The sequence below is a fragment of the Panthera pardus genome, unplaced genomic scaffold, assembly GCF_024362965.1.
Source record: "Panthera pardus isolate Hobbes unplaced genomic scaffold, ASM2436296v1 HiC_scaffold_24, whole genome shotgun sequence".
Classification (NCBI taxonomy): domain Eukaryota; kingdom Metazoa; phylum Chordata; class Mammalia; order Carnivora; family Felidae; genus Panthera; species Panthera pardus.
The window spans coordinates 108,730,635-108,749,603 of record NW_026526810.1 but is presented as its reverse complement, the minus strand read 5'-3'; the positions used below and the strand labels follow the sequence as shown (position 1 = coordinate 108,749,603).

At 38.9% G+C, this 18,969-nt stretch overlaps 1 protein-coding gene across 11 annotated transcripts in view; it reads right to left on the bottom strand.

Annotated features, from left to right (window-relative positions):
* Window positions 1-18,969, bottom strand: part of SIPA1L1 (signal induced proliferation associated 1 like 1) — a 362,796-nt gene that overhangs the window by 300,410 nt on the left and 43,417 nt on the right. The window lies entirely within an intron of this gene.

Sequence of the window (18,969 nt, the reverse complement as noted above, 5' to 3'; positions counted from 1 at the left end):
AATATTCTCTTTTCCCTAGCTTATTTTATTGTAAAAATACAGTATGTAATATGTATAACATACAACATATGTGTTAACTGGCTATTTTTGTTAGTGGTAAGGCTTCCACTCAACAGCAGGCTATTAATAAAGTTTTAGGAAAGTCAAAACTCATACTCAGATTTTCAACTGGGGCGGGGGGAGGGGGTCTGCATCCTTAACCCTGACACTGTTCAAAAGTCAACTGTATTTTTTAGATTTGATAAAAATATAGATCATCAAGGATTCTTTTCAGGAAAATTTCCCAAGGGTCCTATTCAGGCTCCATCTCTAAGAGACCAATATAACTGCACATTTGGCTATAATTATGCCCTCGTGTATTTTCTCTTTCATACTTATACAGTGCAGCCCAATTATAAAACATGACTAATATCCCCAAAGGTTGTACCCATAATTGAACACATAAAAAAAATTTTTTAGGGCGTCCTAGATGGCTCAGTTGGTAAGTGTCCCGACTCTTGATTTCAGCTCGGGTCATGATCTCATGGTTATGAGATCAAGCCCTGCTTCAGACTCCCGCTGAGCATGAAGCCCATTTAAGATTCTCTCTCTCCCTTTCCCTCTGCCCTTTCTCTGTCCACAGGTACATATGGGTGGGCACACATTCACTCTCAAAAAAAAAAAAAAAAGAAGAAAGAATTTTTTAAAGAAGTTCTAACACTTTCCTCTTTTGAGGTAGTAGCAAAATAAATTACAAATTTTTTAAGCTATCTTTCTAATTATTGCTTATCTATCAGGTGAAGTCCTCTTAATGAGTCAAAAAGAAAATTAGCTATAGAAGGTGCTTTGAGCATATTATTCAACTACAAGTGTCAGGAATATCTAAAATGTTTGGGTTTTTTGCAATAGGAATCCACATCACTTAAATCAAACCTGAATCCAAAATCATTAAATTCAAATATGCAATTAAATAGTGTGCTTACGGACAAAGGTCATCTTATTCACTGCTGATTTTTAAGGAACATTTTACAAAGGATGTATACAGGTTAGGGTTAGGGGAGGTGAAGAATAAGAGAACAAATTTGGATAGAAGACAGTCCCACCAGAGAAAGTCTCTCAAGTAAGAAAGTTCTTTCTTATAAACAAAAATCTGGGTATCAATTATCAAGTCCAGAGAGTGCATCAATGGAACAAGAGATTAAGAACACAACATTCTAAGAACTGAACCAATTTACACAACCACTATCTACAAAGTAATAATCCCTTACAGAGGGTTCCAGTTAATGAATCAACATTTAGAAATGAATTCGACATAATTTTACAAACGGAAGAACTGAAGCTCTTTAGAATAGCAAGGGAAGGCACACCCCATTTTGATTGGAATCAGCCAGAAGCTCTGAGAAAAAGGATTCGTGCCCAGTAGAACAACTTGAAGAAATCTAGGACGGTATGTTGGCAGGGAACAAAGAACACACTTGGGCAGCAAGTCCTACGCTCCGCCCAAAGGAGCATCAGCAACGCTATCCACCCTTGCCAGCCTTGATGCACACGCGTACCGGGAAGCTTTCTGGAGAGAATGCAGGTTTCCCCTGCTACCCAGAAGTAGAGCTTTCTCATGAAATTTTTCATAAGCCGAAGTGGCGCAAAGCAAAAAAAGTCATTTCCATTTCATGAAAGCAAAAACCCTCTTTGGATGTCTTTCAGATAGCGAAAACAGGTATGAACACAGGTCTTTCGTAAAAGTGAAGTGGCCTAAAGCAAACCTGGCCAAAGCGGAAGAAACCAATCCTGCCCTGGGAACGTACCAGCTGGGAACAGGATTCTCTTACCACAGTATGAAATACTTGTTCCCTTGGAAATAGATTTCTCATTGTTAACAAGTCATTTTCTAGTAGACATCAATGTTCGGAAATTTCTGTTTAAGCGTATCAGATATTGCAGGGTCTGATCAGCGCTGGAAAACCAGACTACCAGTGCTGATTAACTGCCAAGCTCTTTTTGAAGCAACTCCTGCACACGTGAGCATGGTCGGTTATAAAAACCAGCCTTGGCCAACTAGGAGCTCTATACCACATTAGAATACGGTATGTTCCTGAGCTGCTCACAGGGCACACACAATTTTCTTTGGAACTTAGTACGGATTTCCTTCACTCCCAAATTCTAATGTCACCTTTCTGTAAATGCCTATCACTTCTTTACAATTCAAAAAATAAAAATAAAAAATGGTAATTTTCCATTTTCTCTCAGCCTCACTTTTTTGTCCTGATAAAGCATGTCTGGTATTTTCACCATGGGCACCTTTGCCACAGACGTCTTTGCGGCAAGCACTTTCGTGTTTTCACCTTGTGAACAATTGGCCATAAGGCAATTTCCATAAAAAGCAGAGTAACTGGTTGGCAGTTTGGTTTCATTTACGATAAAACAACTGGTTGACAGTTGGGTTTCATTTCACCATTGAAGAATCAACCGCCTTCAGCACAGTTACTGTACTGAAAGCTGGTGGTCAGTTTGCTTTCATTTCTCCATTGACAAAGTTCCTTTTTTATTATGTAAACGTCACCTAGCCCCCATAACGGTCTATACGGTGGCCAGTAGCCATGGCGGTCTTAAAACAGCAATGATCACTACAGACACCAACCTGATAGAAAATATGGTGATAAAGCCAACGGGAGGTGTGAAATAAGAGCGAAATGCCAGACTGCACACTGTGCTGTACCAGAAAATGACAACACGTCGGTTACAACAACAATAAAGCTCTGTTAGTTGCAGTATTACATCAGTATTTCTTCTCCGTTTCCCACACAACCCTGGACTATCAAAGGACATGTCACAATATGCCAAGAATGAACAACATTGTAGAAGGCTCTCACAGTGCAATACGCACCCGGGTAAAAATAGGTGACCTAGAATTTGGAAAACTGATACTTCTTAAAGAAGGAACAATTAGTAATGAATTTTACCGAATTTTTCATGTTTCATTATGTCCTTTCTAACATCCCCCTCTTATCTTTCATTATTTTACCTCTGACGCCAAAACTACCTTATAGCCAACGAGTGACGCAGGAAAAATGTTTGTGGTAAAACTACCTAGCACACTAACTAATATGTGGCTCTTCTTGAAAATAACTACAACAATTTAATAACCTTTTTTTATCCTTTTTATAATTAAAAAATTTTTGAGTACAGTTGATACATAATGCTACATTAGCAAGAGGTCAATTTGATAACTCTGAAGGAGGTTTAAAAGGTCACCCAAGATACAAAGTGGTTTTGTGGAAACGAGGATGTCCCACCACATTAACAACATCCTCTCTGTTGGCATTTTTAATAAAGGATTCAAGAAAACTGTACTCCAGACCTTCTAAGGTGTTAATCAGCCAATCAAAAGTTCAGCTATTTGTCTCACAGATGTCAAATGTCAAAGCCACAATAAGGTACAGTATAGTAAAGTACAGTAAGGCCACAATAAGGGACAGGACAATAAAGCAAATGAGGAATTATATTCATTCACTCAAAAGTTATTGAATGCCCTGAGTGTGCCATTTATTGAGTGCCTTTCAGGCACTGAAAAGTCAAACAGAATACATAGTTCCAAATACTTTACAATCCAAAGGAGCAAGCTAAACAACTAAATAAAAAATTTCAGCAATATAATAACAGAGGGATGTGTTCTAAAGTGACTAACTTTAGGAAGCCAGAAAAACTCTACAGATGGTAACTTTAGCTGGTCCTAAAAAAGGAATTAATTAATTTTTTTTTTTTTTTTTTTTTTTTTTTTTAGCAAGAAGAGAGAAGTGCGTAAGAAAAAGAAACAGTAAGGGCACCAAAGGACAAAAGTTGCCTTACATAAGAAATTTCCCCATCACTGAAACAACCAAGGCTCAGTGACAGAGAAAGGAGAGAGGAGTCAGATAGGAAGCAAGATGGCCTTTTGCTATATTAAGGGAATCAGACTTCTTCCATGTGTTATGAGAATTCTTATACTGTTTGCCTGCAGGAGCTCATCAGGTCCTCAAACTTCCGGAAGATGGAGATGGGAGGGGTCACTCGGCAGGGAGATGGGTGGACACTCTTCCTCTACACCCAAATTTACATAAGCTGAAAACAACCCTCAGGGTCCTCTTGGTACCAACCACATAAAGAATGGCTTCAGATAATCTTTAAAATGTGGAATCTTAGAATGGAAAGGGAACCAGCAGAACAATCTCACTTCTTCCCATCAACTACCAGAATCCCTTCTATACACCTCGATAAATGGCTCCATATTGGACAACAACTAAAATGTCCTCCTCCTGTCTTCCCTTCCTCAGAAGCACTTGCTATAGTTTTTCTAACTGGGCCATATTTGAAATCTTTTCTAAAATCTTCTCTAACGTGAGCCCCTCTTTAGAATGCACACGGGTTGTTCAGAGCTGAGCACAAAGAACCCAAGTGCCCTTCAACCACAGCAGAGCACTGAACCACACTGGGCTCTCTGAGTGGACAAGGTGTTTCTTGGTTGCACAGACCTTTATAAAAGTTAAGACCTGGATCAGATGAGATCTGTGGTCAAATAAAACACCTTGTCTTTGTTCATTTGAACTGTTCTCATAAGCACCATTTACCTCTCCTTAAAAACCCTTATAATTGCAAGTTAACATTCAACTGTGTGATTACCTGAATAATATCTTTGTATCCCCAGCCCATGGGCCAATATCCTGGGCGCAGGCACAAAACTATCTGACGGTGTTTTGCTTTTTATTTCCTTTCCATTACCATTGTGCTGTGAGGTCTCAGCATAGCACCTGTTACAAAGGAAGGGCTGGTTCAATAAATGTTAGATGAAGAATTAGATGTGTACACAAAAAATTACATGAAGCAAGATATGGTAGGTATGCTAGGACCGTTGAAATCAACATTCTGTGGAATCTCGGTGGAGATTTTTTCAACTTACTCTGGGAAGGAAAGGCATCGTGGAGGAATAAAAGACACCCAAGCCAACTTCTGAGTGGTGTTTCCACCAAAATTCCAAAGTAAAGAAAATATCTGGGCAACAGACCAACCGATGAAAACCATATTTTTGAAGAACAGTTATTCATATGGGAAACTGCTCATAATAAGTTCATAAACAGGATAAAAAACAGTATGCACGCCCCTCCCACACACACATACACAAGAAAACCCTGAAAGGAAATAGTTTAAATGTTAATAACAGTTATTGCTGAGTTGCAGAATTACTGGCGATCTTTATTTTCTTCTTTATATTCTATTGTAGTTTCCACAATTTTCTCCAATAAAGATCCTCATAATCAGCGGGGGAAATGAAAGTGCTATAACATTTTAAATCTTCAGGCTTTATCAAAAAAGGCTTCTGGATTGTTATTTTTTTCACAGTCATATTTTATGTGAAATGTTATAAAGCAGAGGAATGCCAGATAACAGATTTCAGTCCTAAACAATGTGGTTCAGTCCTAAACAATGCTCCCACCCTCCCAAAAAAGTGCATTTATTCTCTGATCTACTGTTTTGCATCTTGACAACTGGTGTGAAGGGACTCATGTTTACAGGTTAATACCAGGAAATCAAAAGCCAGCATCAGTGACAGCACTACTCCACAGAACATCAATTCCCTTTCACACTCTCAACTGGGCCCTTCAAACAATGAAATACACACACCAACAACACCACACTGCAGTCAGCATATCAAACCTAGGAATGGAAGGGCTCTGATAACAGCTGAATATTATTATCAACAAAGGTTCACCTTTGAATTAATAGATAACTTAGTCTACAGTTAACAAGTTAAGAAGTATGACACCAAAGGCTGCTACTACCAAATAAAAGAAGGAAACTACACCAAGTCTTCCAAAACATGAGGCATCCAGCTTGTCTCCAGCAATCTCCCGGAAATCTGAAACAGGAGTTTCAAGTACCCTTGTGTATCCAAGACTATGTAAAATATAAAAGCAGTGGTGGGAAAAAACTACCACTTTAAAATAGATGTCAGACTTCCTACCAACAGTACTATCCTAAAACCAATCCAAATGGAAGAAAAAGGTTCTCTGAGCAGTGGTCATCAATCATGTCTCTTCCTTGTTCTGACAAAGAATGGGAAAAGGGAAATATCCAAATTACGAAGATACGCAATTTCCAGATAGCTAAACCCACATCCCCTGAGTCATCTCAGAAGGACTCCTGGCACAACCCACTTCTTTCACTCCCCTTACAGGCTCCAACCTTTGGCCTACTTGTCCCTCTTCTCTCCAGCTGCCATGACCTACCCACCTCCTAGGGCTCTGTTCCTCTCAGGACTTCTTGCTGAGGAACCTGCCCTATTTCACCCTTTACCAAGCCTCCCTGTCTCTGAAACAAACAAACCTTCCTGAGTATTTTGGAGATTCATCAGAAATCACTATTGATCAGCAGGTACGGTGGTAAAAAATGTAAGGCACGCCATGATTAGAGATTCAAGAAAGCTCTTCAGTGAGAAATTAAAATCACAGCTGAAATGTAGGTAGACTTTGGTGTGCAACAGATGGGTCTGGGCAGCTTTAAGGCCCCAAACCTCCTCAGATGATTCTGATGTTCAGCCAGGGCTGGGAACTGCTGTTCTAAATAAACCCTCAGTCTTCCGCTGTTCGTGAACTAAGTGTATTCAAGATTCCACCACCTTCTGCAGGGAGGACCTCCAGTCCTCCATTTATTCAGACTCTAGGCCACCCAGCTGGGAAAGAAGAGCAGGTGTGACACTGCAAGCCTCTGGAGTCTGGAAGTTGGCACAGAAAGGGTAAGGTTCGGTCGTGTTAAGAAGTCACCTCTGTGAATTCCTAGCATTCCCCAGGCTCCACAAGCAGAAGGTGAAGTATGTGTAGGAGTTATCCACACTTAAACCCTTAGCCTACCTGGTGGATAATGACATGCATGCGGTTTTGTAGAAAATTCCTTATGAATGATCTCCCATATATGCAAGATAAATTAGAATTAACTTCTTTGCTTACAGCTTAGATCAATTAAAATCCAAGTGGTGGCTTTTGCTATGACAAAGACCTAAATACACATTTTTTGCTGAGTTAACTTTTGCATGACTTTTTTCAAATTTGTGGTATATTGTCTTTAATTGAGAAACAGTGAACAAAATATTTTGCAGTATCTTCTCACTGTGGGAAAACCTTACAATTACACTGCCATTTTCTGTAAGTTACAGTTGTTTCTCACAAATTCAAATATTTGAATACCTTGCATAAAGAATTTATGGTGCACTGATACCTCACTAACACACTAGGCTCTGCAGAGTAGGATTTAGATACAAATGTGATCAATGTTGGCTTCTATCCAAGAAGATGTTTCCATAACATCATACTGATGCTCTAGAAACTGACCTCAACTGCTCTGCAGCATTTTAGCCATAAGAAACTGAATCATATCAAAAGTATCTGCCTTAGGGTTTTATTTAAAAGTTAAGCACAATAAAACCAACCATTTTAATAGCTTGAGAAACAAGAAAGCTGCAAAATCCAGTAACTCAAGCACTGGAGGGTTATTATGCTGAAGTCACTTTCCCTCTGTGAAAGAAACAAGACATTTTTCCGTGTGCTAGAACAGAAAATCATGACACATGCCTACTAGGGAATAAATGTTTGACAGATAAAATGGTTACACAGAGGGACAGTTTCAAACACATGTATGCATACCTTGTCATAAACTATCTTTTCACTCACATTTTTATGTGCTTTCTATAATTCAGAAGATCCTAACAGCTCGAGAAGCCACACACACAACTTTCTTGGCCACAGTACCCATTCCTGTCTGATTACTGAATGAAAAACAAACTTTCAGATCTGACCTTTACTATTTTTAAATAGTTCTGTGTTAAAAATATTTATTCAGTGTATCGCGTTTAGCATCTACCCATATCTAAGAGCCAACAAGTGTTCACAGGGAAGTATGTGCACACGTAACATAAACCAGATGGGAGGTATGCAGTGAGCACAAAGTACTGCACCAGGACTCAGAAGAGCGGAGTTTGAAGTCTGGTTAAACCACACACTCACTGAACCTAGTTAAGCCTCGTCCAGGCCACCCATACATTAAAGACTGTTAAAACTTGACTTGTCTACACAGCGGTGTGGAAGGTATGTATCAGTGAGGTAACACATTTACAAACGATCTTAAACTAAAAACGTACAGTATTTTTCATCATGCAGTTGCTGTTCTAGCTAGAAACCACTAGGGCACCCCAAAACAAGTCAAATAATGTCCCTCTGTTTACTCATCTTTTAACTTTTGCCACTTCCTCCTTCCCTCCCTCTCTCCCTTTCTTCCTTCACGTAACAGATATTTGCTGGGCTTCTACATAGACCAGACGCAGTTCCAGACCTGTCCTGCCCAATACCATAAGCAGGAGGAACATGTAGCTTATATTAAGCATTCAAAATGGCCCTAGTCCAAATTGAGACATAAAATACACACTGGATTTTGAAGACCCGGTACGGACAAAAGAAAGTAAAATGTCTCGGTAATTTTTTATACTAATTACGTGTTAAGAAGATAATGTTTTGGATATTAGATTAAACATATGTATTATTCAAATTAATTTCTTCTCTTTGTGCTTTACTTTTACATGGCAACTAGAAGTTCAATTTTTTTTTAAGTTTTATTTATTTATTTTGAAAGAGAGAGGGAGAGGGATGGGGAGAGTCAGAGAGAGAGCCAAAGACAGAGGACCCCAAGTAGGCTCCGTGCAGTCAGTGCAGAGCCCAACGCGGGGCTCGTTCCCACAGACGAGAGATCACCACCTGTGCCTAAACCAAGAGTTGGACATTTAACCAACCTAAGCCACCCAGGCGCCCTCTAGAAGTTCAGAAAGTTTTAAATACAGAGAGGCGTACATTAAATTTCTATTTAACAATGCTATTCTAGACCCTGGGGAGATTTTAGGGAACAAAACCAAGTTCCTAACCTCATGAAGCTTATGTTTAAACATCTACAACCCTAAGATCTTCAGTAATCTATAGAAAAGGGAAACTAAATCCAGCAACTGTGTGTAAAGAGGACACTAGGATGGATGGGCCACACACAAGGGACAAACCTTCTTCCCTCTAGCCTTTCCTTCTACCCATGGTAGGGCCCACGGTCCCAGAACAATCAAGCAGTAAAATGGTGAGCTAAGACCTTGACCATCTTGGGAAAGACTGTCCCTCCCCTGTTAGGCATGCGCTCTTAAAAACACAGCCACTATTAATCCGAACTTAGTGAGGGAGAAAGCTTTTAATTTGGGAGCATCGGTAGTTTCATGGCATCATTTGCAGTACTTTGGCTTGAGCCTCAGAAACACTTTTAAAAGGTTTTCAATTGTAGGAAGAGGTTTCTTAACAAAGACACCCTGTCTGCATTCTAACACTCTCATTTATTACGAGAGTTCTTCAACGAGTTCCTCTCCATGGGTCCGATTAACCACACCTCTCCCAAATATCTCCTAAATACCGAATTCCTCGGTCCCCGCATCACAGCCAGAATGCTTCCAGAGAAAGGGCAAGAAGCTGAATTCAACAGCACAAGTCATGGCCACAGTCTCAACGTTCCTAATGGTCTTAGACGGTCAAATGAAACTTGAGTCGGGCTGACCACATGCCAGCTAAATGTAAGGTTACTTGTTTTAAGATTTTAAGGAATTCCTGGAGGGCGAGTTTAATTTAGACCAAATGGGCCTGTTTTTCTACAGCACTCTTCCTACCAAAAAGGCATCGTGCACACCTGAATTTCATATTCCATGTGTGTTAGGAACTTACCTTAAATTCAAACCACAACATGGCAAATGTTTTGCTGGCCCATCCATCTTTCTGGCAGATTATAAAGAAAATCGGGGCTCTCAAGAGATTCTCTGCACTATAAAATGCTCTAGTGGGTGTGGCAGGAAGCTGAGAGGCTCAGGTGTCAGGGCAGGTAGTGTTATCTCATAACTGATCCCATCTCTGTCCTCTGCTCACGCTGTTCTCCCAACCGGCGTGCCCTGTCCCCTCTGCCAACTTCAACATTACACCTCCGTGAGGGCCCAGCCTAGAGCCTGGCCCTCCCAGAAATTGTTCCCAGCAACCCCAAATACAGAATAATCTTTCTCCTTCTTTCTCAGAGGAACCCAGTCAACCAAAAATTGCATCATCTATTTATCTCTTCTCTAGGTATTCAAACACCTGTAACTCAGAAGGGAAGCAATTTAGAAAGTCAGTATGATGCCTGAGAATTTATCACCCTCCCTTTCAATCAGCTGTGATTTATCTGAGCTTTATTCGGCTACAATGATGAACCTAACGCCAGGGACACAAAAAGGACCCACAATCCCAATACTCACATAATTCACAGTCTAGGTGAGAAAAAAAACAAAGTCAACAACCATCCTGCCACCTAACGAACACTGTATTAAAGGTGTGGGGGCGAAGAGCCACGGGAACCTCCACGAGGGTTCTTCTCCCTCGGTGAGGGAGGAAAGCCTCACAGAAAGGTGATATAGAAGCAAACACTGAAAACTGAGTAGATGCTGGCAGGGTAACACGGGAAAGGCATTTCAAAAGCAGTAAAGCATGGCACATTCAAAGAGGTAAGAGAGTATGTTTACAACTCTTGTACAGAACCACTAAAAAAAAAATGTCTTCCAATATATTAAATTATTCGTGTGGGCATTTGAGGCTCTACATAACAGACCCCAAGCCACTTTTGCTATATTTTCCATAGTACAACATAGCCAGCAAGGGTGAGCTCTCTGAAACTAGCTCAAATTCTACTAACTGCATAGCCTTACACAAGTTTCTTAACCTATCTATCTATACCTCAACTTCTTTATCTGTAAAATGGGGGTGATAGTACTGCCTACCTCAAAGGACTCTTACGTTGTTATGAGAAAATGAATTGAAACAAATAATTATCACAAATTAGGCATTCAGCAAATGCTTGTATTAGTATTATTACAACTATTATTATTTACTTTTCCAAGCTAGACATAAGAGCAAATCTGAAGTTCTTGTCCCCATCACCTACCCATGCCTCAACATTTAGAACTTTCTATGCCCACCCAGCAAGACATTGCTTAAATACCACCACCTACACGAAGCTTCACTGAGCCTGCTCACCTCACCCATTAGGGAAATAAGTGTCTCTCTCCCTCCTCTGAACCCCCAGTCTGCGGGCCCCTCTTGGAGCTATCTTCACTCTAGTATCACTACGCACGCGTCGGATTTCCCAACAGGCCTAGAGCTCTTTCAGGGCAGGGGCTACAACTTGCCAATCTCAGTCTTCCCCAGAGAACCGACAGCCCTTTTCACATATGGGCACTCAGTGTTTGCTGCTGAACAAATTAAAATACTCTCCCCTTTAATTAAGTCAAGAACAGACTAGTGCTTTTAAAATTGCCGTAGCATCTACCAAGCTATTCTTCCTAATAAAAACCCTTACGCAGAGAGAAATTCGGTGCAATTTTACATGGCTCCTTTGTAAGTGAATCCTAAGAAAAGTCAATAGTAAGATGTTCTTAAAGTGAGTGACAACTGACAAAACTGAGTAAAAACAGTAAAAACTGCTGGGTAAAACAATCTCTCCCCTTTCTACATCCTCTGAACGTGTTCTAATGTAAATTTGTTTAGGCTATTGTTGCTTTTCTGTTCCATAGTTACAAAAGGTGGGACAAAGTTTCCACAGCAATGCCATTTTCATTGCTTATCCAGATTCTGAAGCCTTCTGTCTGGTTTTACCACTTTCTACCACCCATGTAAAGGAAGGCTAGCCTGGAACCACCCAGAACACTTGGCTTACACAATTACAGTGTCAATACCAAAGTACACAGGACTCTTACCTTTGGTGTCCTGGTCCTCAGTGAAAGCACAGTGGAAAACCAGAATCACCACTCTTCCTCCAAAACTCACCTACCTCAGAACATAATTATTGCTAAGTACAACTTCATTAAAATCCTAAACTTTAATTAGCCAAGAAAAATTTTAAGTAGGATTGGCTTCCTCTTACAATAAAAATGTTTTGACATTCAAGCAATTCAAAGACAGCCTTCATTTACTTTGCCGTATTGGTGATTTTTCTAAAAGAAGAGCCCTAAAAAATAAGGTTTAACAAAACAAAAAAAGAAAAGAGAACAGAATAAAAGAGAGCTCAAGTGGTACCTCCCGGTCTTTAAAAAACACATATGCAATTGTTTTCCACAGTATCCCACTGAATCTCATGGATTCAAAATGAAAGAATCAGGCAAACAGAATGTGAAACACATTCAGAGACGAGGACGCCAAGAACCTGCAACCTGAGTTCTACAAAGTAGATGAGAAGTCCACAAAATCATCACACTGCAGTTGCCAAGACAGTAACAAAACAGGACTTTTCAATTCAATAATAATGCCACCTTATAACTGAGATTATTTTAAATATTTCTAGGACCAAAAAGATCATGAGCAAATGCACTAGAACAGCTGCTTAAACCAATATCCTCATTTTTCAAGCATTGAAGCTGTTTACACCTCATGTCAACAAATGTAAAAGTTCATAGCTACAGGACTCTTTTATTTAAAAAAAACAAACAAACACACCATATCTGGTGTATGGATCACCATTATCCCCAAATTGACAAAAATCACTATAAATATGCCATTTCCTCCATAGTCTAGGTGCTTCTAAATACACTAAACAAGAGCAGAGGGGGAGGGGAGGATTCCAAACTCATGAAGTAAGTGACACACAAATGAATGCTATAATTTACACTTTGTCCAAATATCAACTGTGTAATCATAATAGCTAGGTATTAACGTTCTTTTTTTTTCTTGCTCTCCCAATTAAAAGTGGGAAAACTTCCATTTTTTCTCACATCTGAAACATGCTTTAAGAGGCTTATGTGAACAGCATTTAAATGTTGCTAAAGCCACGAGTAGTTAGATCTTTGGTCTTCAAGGGCCATGGACCTTATTCTCAAATATGACCATAACCATGAAAGTTATTATGGTGATTAAGAGCTCAGACATGGCTGGATCTAAAAGCACTGTAAAACATCCATATTACCCATATTCCACTTGAGATCACGGCCTTGCTTCCCAAGGCTAACAGCTATGCCGCTCTATCAAGGCCTCCTATCCCTGACACTGCTCTAGATTTTAGATCTGTTCTTCCCTCCCTTCTAAAAAACTCAATGGACCTATTCCCTTAAGGTCCCATTCTCTAGGTAAATTACAATGAGCTGGAATGCCAGAGGCAGACGATTATCTCAACACAGAATTTCTTCCTCAGTGATAATACCAGCACTTAACAGGTGTCTTTAGAAAGCATCCCAAAATACCAGGTTGAACATGGGGCAACTTAGAGGTAAATTCTTGAGGCTCTTTTAAATAACAACATTCAGCGATAACAGCATTTAGGGAGTGGTCTATTCTACTTTCACGTTGGACTGGACCCAGGCTGTGAAAGTGTCACGAAATAAGCGTTATTTTGGCAAAGCATAGGGCAAGTTTTCCACCGTGGAGAATGTAATACTAAAAGTTATTTGCAAGAACCATTCAATTTCCAAAGAGCATAAACACAAATAGTTTAATCCCTGACTGTCCAAGAACACATTAATTACTCAATACACCAATTTACACAGATGCCCCACTGTGTAATTTTTTAAAGACTTTCCTGTCTTTGATTTTACATGGAAGATACCCTTAACAAGCCTGTTAAGTCTATATTTCTCATTTATAGGTGAAGAAACTGGCAGTGTATTTAAACCACTTACCCGTATTAAAACAGCAACTCGATGACTTTTGAGTTCTAGGTCAAGGAATCTCCTATTTTATACGACAGGCATAATGTGTTCATTTTCAAAATGAAGGCGCTTGAAAGAAAACAGTGTCTACCAAACCAAACACAAAGAAGGTAGAACACCACGAACACTTTCTAATGTGAATGAAATCCACAGCAAGAAATACATCAGTTCTCACATCACTGAAATATAATGGACACCCCCACATACAAACACACTTTCTTTTTTTCCACACATGGCAAGAAAGGACACTAAATTAGCGTTTTGCATACTGCAGATCAGTTTTAACAATAACATACATCAATTTAAAAGCCTCATGTAAATAAACTAGAAAGTAGATAAAAGTAGAGACTAAGGGGCACCTGGCTGGCTCAGTCAGTTAAGTATCCGACCCTTGATTTTGGCTCACATCATGATCTCACAGAGATCAATCCCTGCATCAGGCTCCACAACGACAGTGCAGAGCCTGCTTGGGATTCTCTCTCTCCCCTTCTCTCTGTCGCTCCCCCATGCATACGCTCATGCATGCTCTCCCTCTCTCTCAAACAGACATTTTTTTTAATTGTTAAAAAAAAAAAGGAGATGACTGAATATATGCCTGCTTCCATTCCTTCCAGAAATGACAATAAATGGAAATAAAAGAGACAACAGCATATAAGAGATGTCTACAAAATTCCAAAAGATGAGAAACCAATGTGTAAGTGGAAAATGATTCAGCAAACTGGACAAAGCTGAAATCTAACTGCTAAAGACAGAGGAGTGCAGAGGCCACCAAGAAGAATCTTCAACTAAAAAAAAAAAAAAAAAAAAGGTCTGTTAATGATGCAGAATTCCAGAAGGGCTAAGAAACTGAGATCCTATTAAGGGGTAAGGCTGAAAACAAAAGAATTGGTACGGTTTAAGGGTCTGCATCAAGGAAATTTCCCTAATCCCACAACTGAGCAACTTACTAATAAGGATGAAAATGGGGTTTAATCTGCATGCAACTAATGAGAAGATCTGGCCAGGCATAAGTGAGGGTAGGAATGACTCCCTGCACTGAAAACATGAGGTGTCAAGCTCCATTAGACAGCCAGCAGGCTGGAAGACTCTTCAGGAGAAAGTGGCCAACCTGAATGAAAGATCACTAGAAACTGGCACCTGGGGACTGTCATTGAAATGGCAGGGCCCAAGCTAATCATCCAGAGGAGAATACCAGACACTAGCCCTACCATGCACACTGAGTTTGTAATCAACTTTTAAGACAAAGACCATCACCAGAGAAAAAAGAACATTATAATTATAACAGGAACAATTTATCATGAAGACGTAACAATTATAAATGTATATGCATCTCAAAGTAGAAGCAAAAATAGAATGAAGGAAAGAAAAGACAATGATATGATTACAGTAACAGATGTTCACACTCCATTTCAGCAATTGATAGAATTAGACAAAAAAAAAACAAAATCAGTAAAGACATAGAAGATATGAACAACACTATCAACCACCTTGACCTGACATTCACAGAAAATCTAAAACTGAAGAATACACATTCCTTTCAAATGCATGTGGCACATTACCAAGAAAGACCATATAGTCTCAATAAACATAAAAAGATTGTAATCACACAAAGTATATTCTCTGACAACACAGAATTAAACTAAAAATCAGTAATAATAAGATACCTAGGAAAACTCCAAATGTATGAACATCAAACCACGCACTTGTAAATAATTCACGGATCAAACATAAAATCAAAAAAGTAAATTAGGAAATATTTTGAGCCAAATAGCAACAAAAGTAAAACATATAAAAATTTGTGGGATGCAGCTAAAATAGTACTTAAAGGGAAACTTAAAACTTTAATGCTTAATTCAAGAAAATAGAAAAGGATCTATCTATCACCATGACCCTAACATTCTATCTTAAGAAATCATAAAGAGCAGAGCAAACTAAACCCAACATATTAGGAAGAAAATAATAAAGACCAGAGTCAATGAAGTAGAAAACATACAGACAACAGACAAAATTAGCAAAACCAAAATACAGGTCTTTAAAATTACCGTCAAAACTGACAGACTTCTAGTTAGATCAAAAATAAAGAGAGACAAAACACAAATCACCAATACCAGAAATGAAAAAACATATACCACCAGAGATCTTGTCAACGTTTAAGAGGATAATAAGAGAATACTTGACACAACTTACATAAAGCAAATAAATTTCTAGAAAAATAGAATCTATCAAAATTGGCACAGGAAGAATCAGAAGATCTAATTAGCCCTTTACCTTTTAAAGATAGTAAATCTGTTGTCAAAAATATTCCAAAGCAGCAAAAGAACAACTCCAGATGATTTCACTGGTGGATTCCATCAAACATTCAAAAAGGAAATTTAACTTTTTCAGAAAACAGAGGAAGGATCATTGCCCAACTCACCTTATAAGGTTAGCAGAATGCTAATACTAAAACCCGACAGAGACATTACAAAAAATAAAAATTACAGAGCTGTATCCCTCATGAAGATAGACAAAAATACCTTTAACAAAACCTTAGCAAATCAAATCTAATAATATATTAAAAAGGTACATTATGAGCAAGTACAGTCTACCCCCAACAATTGGTTAACATTTGAAAATCAATCCATGTAACAGACTAAAGGAGAAAAATATAGGATCAGATCAGATATAGAAAAGGTGTTTGACAAAATCCAGCAGCCATTCATGATAAAACTCCCACAAACTAGGAAGAGTTAGAGAAGTTTCTCAAACTGATGAACTGTAAAAAAAAGAAAAAAGAAAAAGAAAAAGAAAAAAGAAAAACACCCAAAAACAACATCACACTCAAAGGTGAAAAACTGACTTGTTTTTCCCCCGAGCTGAAGAACAGGCAGAATGTGTGTCCTTGTCACATTTTAGGCAACAGGAGGTCCTAGCCATTCAGGAAGGCAAGAAAAAGAAATAAAAGGCATAAAGATCTAAAAGGAAGAAGTAAAACTTCTTATTTGCAAATCATGTGATAGTTTGTGTGCAAAGTTCCAGCAAATGTACGAAGCAACTATTACAGGGGTGCCCAGGTGGCTCAGTTGGTTAAGCGTCCTGACTTTGGCTTCAGGTCATGATCTCACAGTCCACGAGTTCACATCGGGCTCTGTGCTGGCAGCTCAGAGCCTGGAGCCTGTTTCGGATTCTGTGTCTCCCTCTCTCTCTGCCCCTCCCCCGCTCATGCTCTGTCTCTTTCTCTCCCTCAAAACTAAATAAACATTAGAAAAAAAAAATTTTTTTTTTACATAATACTGTAAACGTTAAATGACAGCTTGGCCAAAAATTCAATAAAATTATCATTGGGAGTGGGGTGCCTGGCTGCCTCAGTCGGTTGAGCATGTGTGAGTTCAAGCTCCACATTAGGTATGGAGCTTACTTAAAATTAAAAAAAAGTAATCTGGGTGTCACCTGGGTGGTTCAGTCGGTTAAGCATCCAACTTCGGCTTGGGTCATGTCTTACGGTTCACAAGTTTGAGCCCCACATCAAGCTCTGTACTGACAGCTCAGAGCCTGGAGCCTGCTTCAGATTCTGTGTCACCCTGTCTCTCTGCCCCTCCCCTACTTGTACCTCTCTCTCTCTCTCTCTCTCTCTCTCTCTCTCTCTCTCTCTCTCCCTCTGTCTCTCTCAAAAATAAATAAAACATTTAAAAAAAAACTTTTTTTAAATTTTTTTAATTATCACTGGGAGGATGGGGAAAGACAAGTCAGAAAGTTAAATCCTTATCTTCTGCAGGAAATAGTCAAAAGATAATGCTTAGAGTTGAAAAGCCGAGCCACAGGAGTAAAAATAACTTCTTTAGATATATGGCAGTAAATGCCAGAAGAAACAGTTAAAAAAGAAAACCCTGAAAATGGCTGCTTCTGAAAAGCAACAGGTGGAGCTTAAGAACTTTTCTTCTCAAGCCTGAACTATGATTTTACTTCGTATTTAAACCGGGGGTATTATTACTTTGCTAAAAAAAAAAAAAAAAAAAAAAAAAAAAAATTAGTTTAAAATAATAAACATTTCAAATAAAAATCTATAGTGTCAACCTTGGGGCCTCTGACAAGGAAGTATTTTATAGTAGTTTATAGACAAACCAGTCTATAGTTTATAGTAGTTTATAAACAAATCAGTTTGAATAAAACACATGAAACGTGCATAAACAATTACAAAAATTTAAAATGCCTACTTGAAAAACAAGTTCAATAAAAACATTCAGTAAAAATTAAGACGACAGAAACACTGAGTCCCATATCAAATATATCCAGTTTCCTGATAAATACTGAAAATGGTAATGAAGGAAGTAAAACACTTTTTCACAAATATTCACATCAGGACCACCTGGGTGGAGCATCTGACTCTTGATTTTCACCTCAGGTCATGATCCCAGGGTCGTGGGATCAAGTCCCACGTGGGGCTCAGTGCTGAGTGTGGAACCTGTTTAAGATTCTCTCTCTCTCTCTCTCTCTCTCTCTCTATATATATATATATATATGCGTGTGCATGTGTGTGTGTGTGTTTATATACACATACATATATATATATAAAAAATGAAAAAATTTTTCTTTTAAATATTCACATTAGCCTCAAAGAATACATAATATGCCCGAAAGGCCTTTCCACACACAGTAACCGGCAACTTGATTTCCATTCCTCGGCTGCCCAAGGTAACCTGCAGTGTGTTCCAGTACCATCTAAGAGCTCCGAAGACCCGTTCCTCACATTCACAGAGACTCCCTGAATGGACACATCACCAGGCATTTCAAATAGAATGTCTCTAAACTCCACACCACCCAATCTCTAGAAAGTGAATTATTTCTGAGGGTACGTTTTATAAAACAGATTTCACGTCACAAAAATACCAGTGGGGAGGGGAGAAAGAGAGGAGAAAACAGACAAAATTTTGAGGAGCATACACATTTTTAAAACACTTGTAACATTTTAACTCATTCCTTTAGATGTTAGGTGGGAGGCTTCTGGAAACCCTGAAATGCTATTCATAGTTCCATCTCATCAGAAACATTCCAATTAAATGAATGATATTAAGGTAATTATCTAAGAAAACACTCAAGGGAACTCTACAGATGGTTTCTACAGTAGACTCCATGCTGTGGGGCAATTTCTCACTGCAGATGTATGTGGCCCGTGTACTCATTCCTGTGCTTGTCAAGTGTAATCTGTGATTATGCAATTGAACATTACAGCCACCTCAGGCCATTCCGTG